General features: G+C 37.0%; 1 long non-coding RNA gene across 1 annotated transcript; it reads right to left on the bottom strand.

Moving 5' to 3' along the window:
- Positions 1-407: 407 nt before the first annotated feature.
- LOC138100522 (uncharacterized) lies at positions 408-6819 on the bottom strand. The gene is made up of 3 exons (XR_011146830.1): positions 6763-6819; positions 6036-6179; positions 408-2638 (listed from the first exon to the last, which is right to left on the bottom strand). It is a non-coding gene; the product is annotated as an uncharacterized lncRNA (long non-coding RNA).
- Between the last annotated feature and the right edge of the window lie 1048 nt (positions 6820-7867).

Genomic DNA, 7867 nt, shown 5'->3' with positions numbered 1-7867 from the left:
GTGGAGGCAATTACAGCCCGGTTGCAGCACAAGGGAGAACAAAGAAAACACCTCCGCCCGAGTTTACCACAGCAGATCCTAGCAAAGAGCAATTTCTCTTCTATTGAGCAGCAAGGGCCCTCAGCAAGGGAAAAAAAAAACAGAACTGAGGAACTCCATAGCTGAAATTGTTAGCTGAACCCAAGTGTTTAGGACAGAACTACATCAGAGCCAAGGTTTTCTGGGCATGATGAGCAGTCCTGGAGAAACATCATCACGTCAGTGGCAGGAACTTTCTTTAGAATTCTGTTTAATGAGAGCATTCCTTGGATTAAGCTTTAATGAGTCCTCTAAAAGGCCTGCACTGTTCTTTCCACAGGTACAGCCAAATGCCAAGAGGACTTGGAGAAAAAAATGAATCTCAGAAGTTACAGAACCTCAGTTCAGTTGAGATAAGCAACAACAAAATCTTTTCTTTATTTTTCTTTTTTCCACACCACTTAAGCTCAACACGTCCTCAAGAGGTTTCCAGAGCTTCCTGCTCCAAGGCAGAATGAACACAACACAAATAGCCTCCTTTGTAATTAATCAATATCACTGCTTTGAGCCTTTGCAAGAACACTACACTCCAGGTTAAACAAATATTTTAAAAAACATGAGGAAAAATAAATTGAAAGTACAAAGTTTGAGGGATAGCACTGGTTTCCCATTGCTACGTGACTCCATTCATACATTCTAAAATAAAGGGAGTGCTTCCCAAGTTCAGCAGGAAAATACTGATTAAGGACATGAAGAAAACAAAAAATAAAACTACCTGAGAAAAGTTGCCCTTTACCCTAAATCTAACATGTACAGATCAAAAGGGTATCTATTAATTCCATCCCCTCCCCTCTTTATAGCATGCAGCGTTGTCCTGTGCCCTTTATTTCACTTAGTTGCATTGTTATCTGACATTCTCAAGCCTCATTAATAATTTGCATAAGCCATATTTAAGTATGTTAATTAGACTTGTAATCATAATAGCCGGTAAAGCATCATTACAAATTATCCCCTTAAACAAAGTCCTCCAATCCATTTTACCTCTTTTTATAATAAACTAAGCACTTCAGAAATTAAAGGGATTTTCTCAGCTTTTCTTTGGTGACATTAGTTATGAATCAAAAATGAAAATTGCCACGATTCTCTGCACTCCGTAATGGCACCACCAACATCCTAAAGCCACCCCACTTCTCCCAGGTTCCACCAGAACATTCCCTAATGTTCTGTCAAGATCTCAAGTGTCTTCGACTGGATTCTTCTCACACTTTTAAGACACCCAGTCTACAGTGCAGGTATCACTTTAATTTCTGAATAAGCATTCACAAGAAGCAATTAAATACTCATCGAAATTAAAGTAAAATTTTTAAATGTTTGAGGTTTAATAATTTGTAATTAATTTATCTAGTATTTTTGAGCAATTGTGCCGCTGACTTCTTTCAACTTCATTCAGAATTGGCAATTTTACTTGAAACCAGAGATTTTACATCAGTAACTTGACATAGATAACCAGTAACACAGGAATTACACAGGCTGTGTGAACTTGTTTAGGTTAAATACCAATGAAGGTGCTTTAGGCAGCAAGGAAACCTTGAAGTTGGAGATTACTGAGTCTGAGATTACTTGAGAGGACACACTGTCAAAGCAAGACCCAAAGGGCACTTTTCTTTGATCAGGTAAAATAGGTAGTGAAGAGGACCTTGGAAAACAACTTGGTTTCCTTTTCAGTGTGGAATGAGGCCCTGATAGCTGCTGACATCAAGCAGATTAGCTCATTCATAGTGGCACCATACACAAAAAAAATTACACTTTTCTTGAGAGTCTGGAGCAGCATAAAGTACATGAAAGATGATAACTATGTATATATTTAGGGTAAGATCACCCTTTGAGAAAAGCAGTAAAGAACTGGATTTCTTGGTAAGACTGCAAGCTGTTTCTTTAATTGCTTGGATTTCTTTGTGCTTGTCTTTTTTATTTTTTAGTACAAGCTGATTAAATGGAAAATCAAGTATAACCCACCATCGGCCACTTCTAAATCCCTGTTCAGTTCCCATCAAATGGCAGGGCAAGCTTTGCCTCCTTGAAGATTTTTTAAATGGTATCACTGATCTTTGAAATGCCAATTTTTATTGAAAAATTATTCTGGTTACTCCAATAACCACATTAATGTAGATTTGAAAGACAGAGGTCATAAATAGGTTTTACATTAAAAACATGCACTTAATGGAAAAGACTTTGTGGAGCCTTATATTATTTCACTAACAGAGATCCAAATGACAATATATGTCTCTGATGATAAGGCTATCAGAAAAACATCAATAAATGTTCCACATTATTTTTAAGGGCTATAAATATACCTTATTTGACAGAAGAAGCTTGGTCTGACCTGCATGATCAAAAACCAATTGTTTCACCATTCAGATTTCTGCTGCTGGCTCAGGATGTAGAAATATATTTACTTTTACCCAGAAACAGTGAATTTCCTGATTTGGTATAGGTAAAGCCTTGAAACATCAGTCTGGGTTTCTTCTTTTCATCTTACATTTTATTTTTCTGTAACTTGCAGCACCACGAGATGTCAATTGATTTTTTCATGCAGCAGTTCTGAAATATTAAAGCTAGCCTGTTGGAAACAAAACAAAAGGAAAGTGGCACTATTACCCTAAATAACTGAAGTAAATATTAAGGTACAAGTTGCCTGTGGGGGAATTCTGCATCAGTTCTGTGCTCCTCGTAAGAGCTTTAGGTATTACAAAGCCAAAATGTGAGGGAAAATTGAAGCTATAGCAGAGCACTTTATCTTGGAGATTCTCTTAAATACTTTGAGTCAGGAATAAACTGCTAATAAAGTAGACAAAATGTTAGTATGGGAGGCAAAGTCACTGCTCCAGCAAAGGCAGCAGTGCAGAAAGCATGATGTAATTCAAGAAACTAAAAATGTATTCTCCATTCAAATGGCAACCCCAGCCAGGGATCCAGGTAATGAACTACATCAAAACACTGCATGTAATGGACAGGGCAGACTAATTTCACTCCTCAGCCTTACACATGAAGATTAGCAAACACCACTTCTTTATTCTTAAACTGCATCCTGAACTCATGTGTTTGCTGTGAAAGCTCCACTGAAACCCTCATGATCTGAGCAGGGTCAGTCAGCAGCAAAAAACCTTCTGACTGAAAAGTGCAAAAATCACTGACCAGGCAGGGAAACAATCCCATCTGTGGTCTTTGCCAGATTACTCCACAGACAGGGATGGGCTCCAGACTAAGGTTTAAAGAGCCATATTGCAGGTTTGGCACAGGCTCTGCGCAGAGGCTCATGGCAATCAGGGCATTCTCAAACCTGCAGCAGCCTGATGGAGCGATGGCCTTGGTGTCGTTTACTGAATGTACCACCCTGAAAAAACAAACTTTCTTTTGATTTTTTTTTAAATACTTTTCATAGAATCATAGGATCACAGAGCATTTTGAGTTGAAAGAAACCCACAAGGATAATCGAGTCCAGGTCCTGGCCCTGCACAGGACATCCCAACAATCCTGCCTGTGCCTGAGAGCATTGTTCAGACATTTCTTCTATCAGGCTTACTTTCTCTTTTTTAAAAAAGAAAAACATTAAAAAAAAAATGAGCAGCTCCTCAAATTGTCATTTCTCAATGTAACTTCTCACCCATGGGCTTATTGTCAGGAGGTCAATGATGATGACCAGATATCTCATCTCAGAACAGTATTTAACATACTGTTCAGAAAGCATGCTAATAAGAGAATAAGTAACTTGGATATTGTCAGAAAAGAAAATACAATAACCTACAAGTTAATCCATTACTCTTTCTGTAAGCATCTTTGAAAAAATTTCTTCACCATATAAAAATAAATAAAAAGAGGTTTTACATTTTGGCACAATGTTACTTTGATTACAAGTTAAAAGGACAATCTTTCAATTTCCATTCTGAGATTTTAGCAGATAATACACAACCACTTAAGTAAAAGTAATGCATTAATAAAAAAATATATCTCTCATGCATGCTATCTGTGAAAATATTACTTTTGGCTAATGTCCCAGGAAAATTGTTTGTCAAAATACATAATATAAGTAATTTTTTAACAGCAAGGTAACATGAACTTGGATTCATGATAGTGCAAATGCTGGGCCTTGAAACAATAAAATAGGGGGTTTAATTCAATGTATGTGTGTGGGATTAATAGAGAGAAGGTTCTTGGCTAGGCACAATAAGTAGGACACAGTGATTATTAGGATGATTATGATCAGATTTATTGCTAAACCAGTATCTAAAATACTGCCACGGAAGTTTTAAATAACAACTTTACCATCTAAGACAATGGATTATAGAATCTAGAGGGTTCTAATATCAGCAGATTCAGCTGGAAACCTATGGATTTGGAGTCTTTGGCTTTGCAGAATGCTGGAGGCTGATGTCAATGCAAACATCTCAGCTCCACCATCTCTGGAATGCATTAACTGTGTGACCATCCAGAGAGTTCCTCTTGCAATTCCTGTCTTGTGAGTTTAATATGGAACAAAGCACACCAGAGGAAAAGGGAGTGGGGAGTAGTACATGCACAGGTGATGACCCAAAGAATTTTGGTCACCTGACCCAGAAAAACATGACAGACAATGCACTGCTCATGTCCTTTATCTACATCAGCCTTGCAATGCAATTTTCAATTGAAATTATTTTATTTTTATGCAGTGTTGAGACATTGTGGAACGAGCAAAGCATTTGCTGTTTTTCAGGTTCAGCTTTTCATGGATGAAAAAAAAACCACCACAGAGATAAGAATTGTAAATGTTGTGTTAGAAAAATAAATACAACATGGGGACTGTGCCATTGTTTCCATACTACTATTTTTTGTGCTAGTTTATGTTTTATATACAATCCAAAATTAAAGTATTAATGTTATTCTTTTAATAAATTTCAGATGTGTTCCAGAATAATTTATTTATAATATAAATGAAGACACCAACAGGTCGGAACACAGAGTTGGAAAGCCAAAAGCAGTCACAGGGTTTCCCATTTTCATCACTGATTGATGCTACACTGCACATATTCCACAGTTTTTAGCTGCTTTCCCCAGGTTTTCATACATAGTAATCCTAATTCACACAATTAATCCCCCTGCAGTGAAATTGGGCAACTTTCTGAGAAATTGGATATGTTTTTCTTAAAAACGAATGTTTTGCCATTAGATTTTAGCAGATAAATTGGCGTTAACAATAGATGAGAATATTTAAAAATAAGTTATAATTTACACTAACGGAATTTGGTTGAATAAATCGATTGTAGTAGGAAACACTGGTCAAGGGGGAAAAAATTACAGTCCTATAATTGAACTAGAGATGTGTAGAAAAGAGGGAAAAATAGACCTAAGGCCATTTTCACATTAGAATTAACAACATGAAGAAGTGCAAAGTTCATACAAAGAAAAAATAAATTCTTTTTTTCTTTCCTAATTGTTTTCTTTTTGTTGATTCCAAATACAGTCACATATATATACACCAAGTGTAATCAGCAAATCTGGGAAACTCATACAGATAGTCAAAAGTTCATGCACCCTCTATACTACAGAAATTTGACAGAATTGAGCAATGCCCAATGGTTAACTTACTTTTTTTCTGCAGCCACTTTTTTTTATTCTACTTATCATCTTTCCCACTGTATCAAGAGGAATCAACAGTACCATCGATTCCGTTCTTTCTTTATATTCCAGTTTCTTGATGATTTTTTTAAAGCAAGCTTTACCTCACTGAAAAAAAAATTTACAAGTACAAGAAAAAAAAATTGTGACAGGTTAAAAAAAAAAAATAAAAAACCCTCAGACAGAGCTTTAAACTTCTGCATATAACCTTAGCATGACACTGCTCTCCTTGCCTGTCAAAGCCGAGCACTGCTCTTGGATTATAGAGTTCATGCAGTGTGTGGTAGAGAAAGAAATTGCTTGCTGTACAGCTGCTCTTGTTAACATCTAGCTCCTCAGCAGGAAATGCCTTGTCCATTAAATACCTCTTTAGCTCTCTTTTGTCCAATTCGAGGAACAGGAGCACCTCTGACAGCCAGGTAATTTGGCTTTAAACAAGTGACATCCCGAGGCAGCCTCACCCTGCCAGGCTGGTGAAGGAGAGGAGGTTGGGGGTGGAGGCTGGGTGGCTGGAGAAAAAGGAAAAAGGAAGGAAAGCCACAGAGTGGTCACTGATAATCTCTAAGAATGCTGGATGTCACCCAGAATTATTCATCTAGATAAAAAGTGAATGTATGAATTGGGAAACTCATAACATGGCTTGGACATAACTGTGTGGCATAGACATAATCCATAAAATGGGAGGCAGCTAGAGGTGTGAAGGAAATAAAATTAAGGACAATGGAAGGAACCTGCACTTCAAGGGTGCTATTTTTCTCCACTAAAGAAATTCTGGACAACTAGCTCAGATGCAGAAATGCAGATAATAAATGTACAGGGAAGCATGACAGATTAATTATCTTTGCAGATACTTTTGCTCTATTTAACAAAAGTGCTCATGGCACTTTAATCAATGCATCTGTAAAAAGACAAGACATCTGGAGACTTTTCTTACCCACCAAGGCACAAATGATAGGATTTACTCCTGTGATTAGTAAGAGCATCAAGTGTATTTAGCTTTTAAGTCCCACTCATAAATAGACTGGGGCAGGAAGCAAACCTTCTACTAATAGCTTAAAAGTCTTTGTAGACTCTCCTGTCTGTGTGACTTACCCTGAAGAGGATGAAGAATCTTGCAGATTATTCAACAGCCTTTGGCCTTGCAATTACAATTACAAAACAACAAAGCACCTGTGGAGCTACTTTAGGATTTTATCCCTGTAGGGGAGTGAGGGTGTGGACCTGACTGTTTTTCATTGCCATCACTCATACATTGGTGGATGTTTGCAAAACAAGCACATAAATAATGCCTCTTGACTTTTCTAAACACACGAGCTCCAAGACTGTCCAAATCAAATTTGTGATTATTCCAGTCTCAGGGAACACAATTTGAACTACTCAAATAGTGAAAAAGATTTCTTGAGAACAATTCTAGGCAGAATAAAGAAAAAAATCCCCATTTATACTAAATACTTACTATGCACTTTGGAATTTTTCCAAAGCTAGTTAAATACCTTAATTGCTCACTAATTATTTGCAAGAAGAAAAGCAAAATGCCTGAGAGAAATTATTCATAATACACAATTCAGTCTGAGGTTTTAAAGTGCTGCAGTGCAAGTTCCTTGTACAACACCTGAAGTGTTACACTAATAACTAATGTGTTGGTACTTGCATCCAAACTAATTACCCTCCTCTCCTCCATTCAAAAGGAGAGTGTTTCTAGGGTGTGATATATTTCATTTTAAGCAGACAATTTAGGAATACGTCAGGTGTCTTTTTCAGAGACATCCTCTGGTGTCTAACCTGACACAGACATTCACTGCAGCCTTCTAATATCCAAGGAGATGCACAGCCCATTAAGGGTACAGATTTTGTGGGGTTTTTTTTCATTTTTCCTGGACATTCTGTACTAGTCCAATAGAACAATTGTAACCACAAGCCAAACATGTATATTTGTATCAGCCATAGCCAAATGTTACCCATTCAAATAACTTCCATGGAAAAATCCTCTACTGACAAACTGTGGTTTATGTGTCCTTCTCTAAACTTCCTAGAAAGACCATCTTGTTGGAATATTTTTTGTAGTTGAAACTGCAACATCTAGTGAACTGTCTTTCTTCTTCCCATTGGCCAGGACAGAAGGTATGGGTGGACAGGCCAAAAAACAAACAAACACCAAGAAAAAAAAAAAAAAAAAGGCAAAGAATACATTTTTAAC

This window comes from Aphelocoma coerulescens, unplaced genomic scaffold (genome assembly GCF_041296385.1).
Source record: "Aphelocoma coerulescens isolate FSJ_1873_10779 unplaced genomic scaffold, UR_Acoe_1.0 HiC_scaffold_100, whole genome shotgun sequence".
Taxonomy (NCBI): domain Eukaryota; kingdom Metazoa; phylum Chordata; class Aves; order Passeriformes; family Corvidae; genus Aphelocoma; species Aphelocoma coerulescens.
Note: the sequence above shows the minus strand (reverse complement) of the source record. Positions and strands in the feature narration are given on the sequence as shown.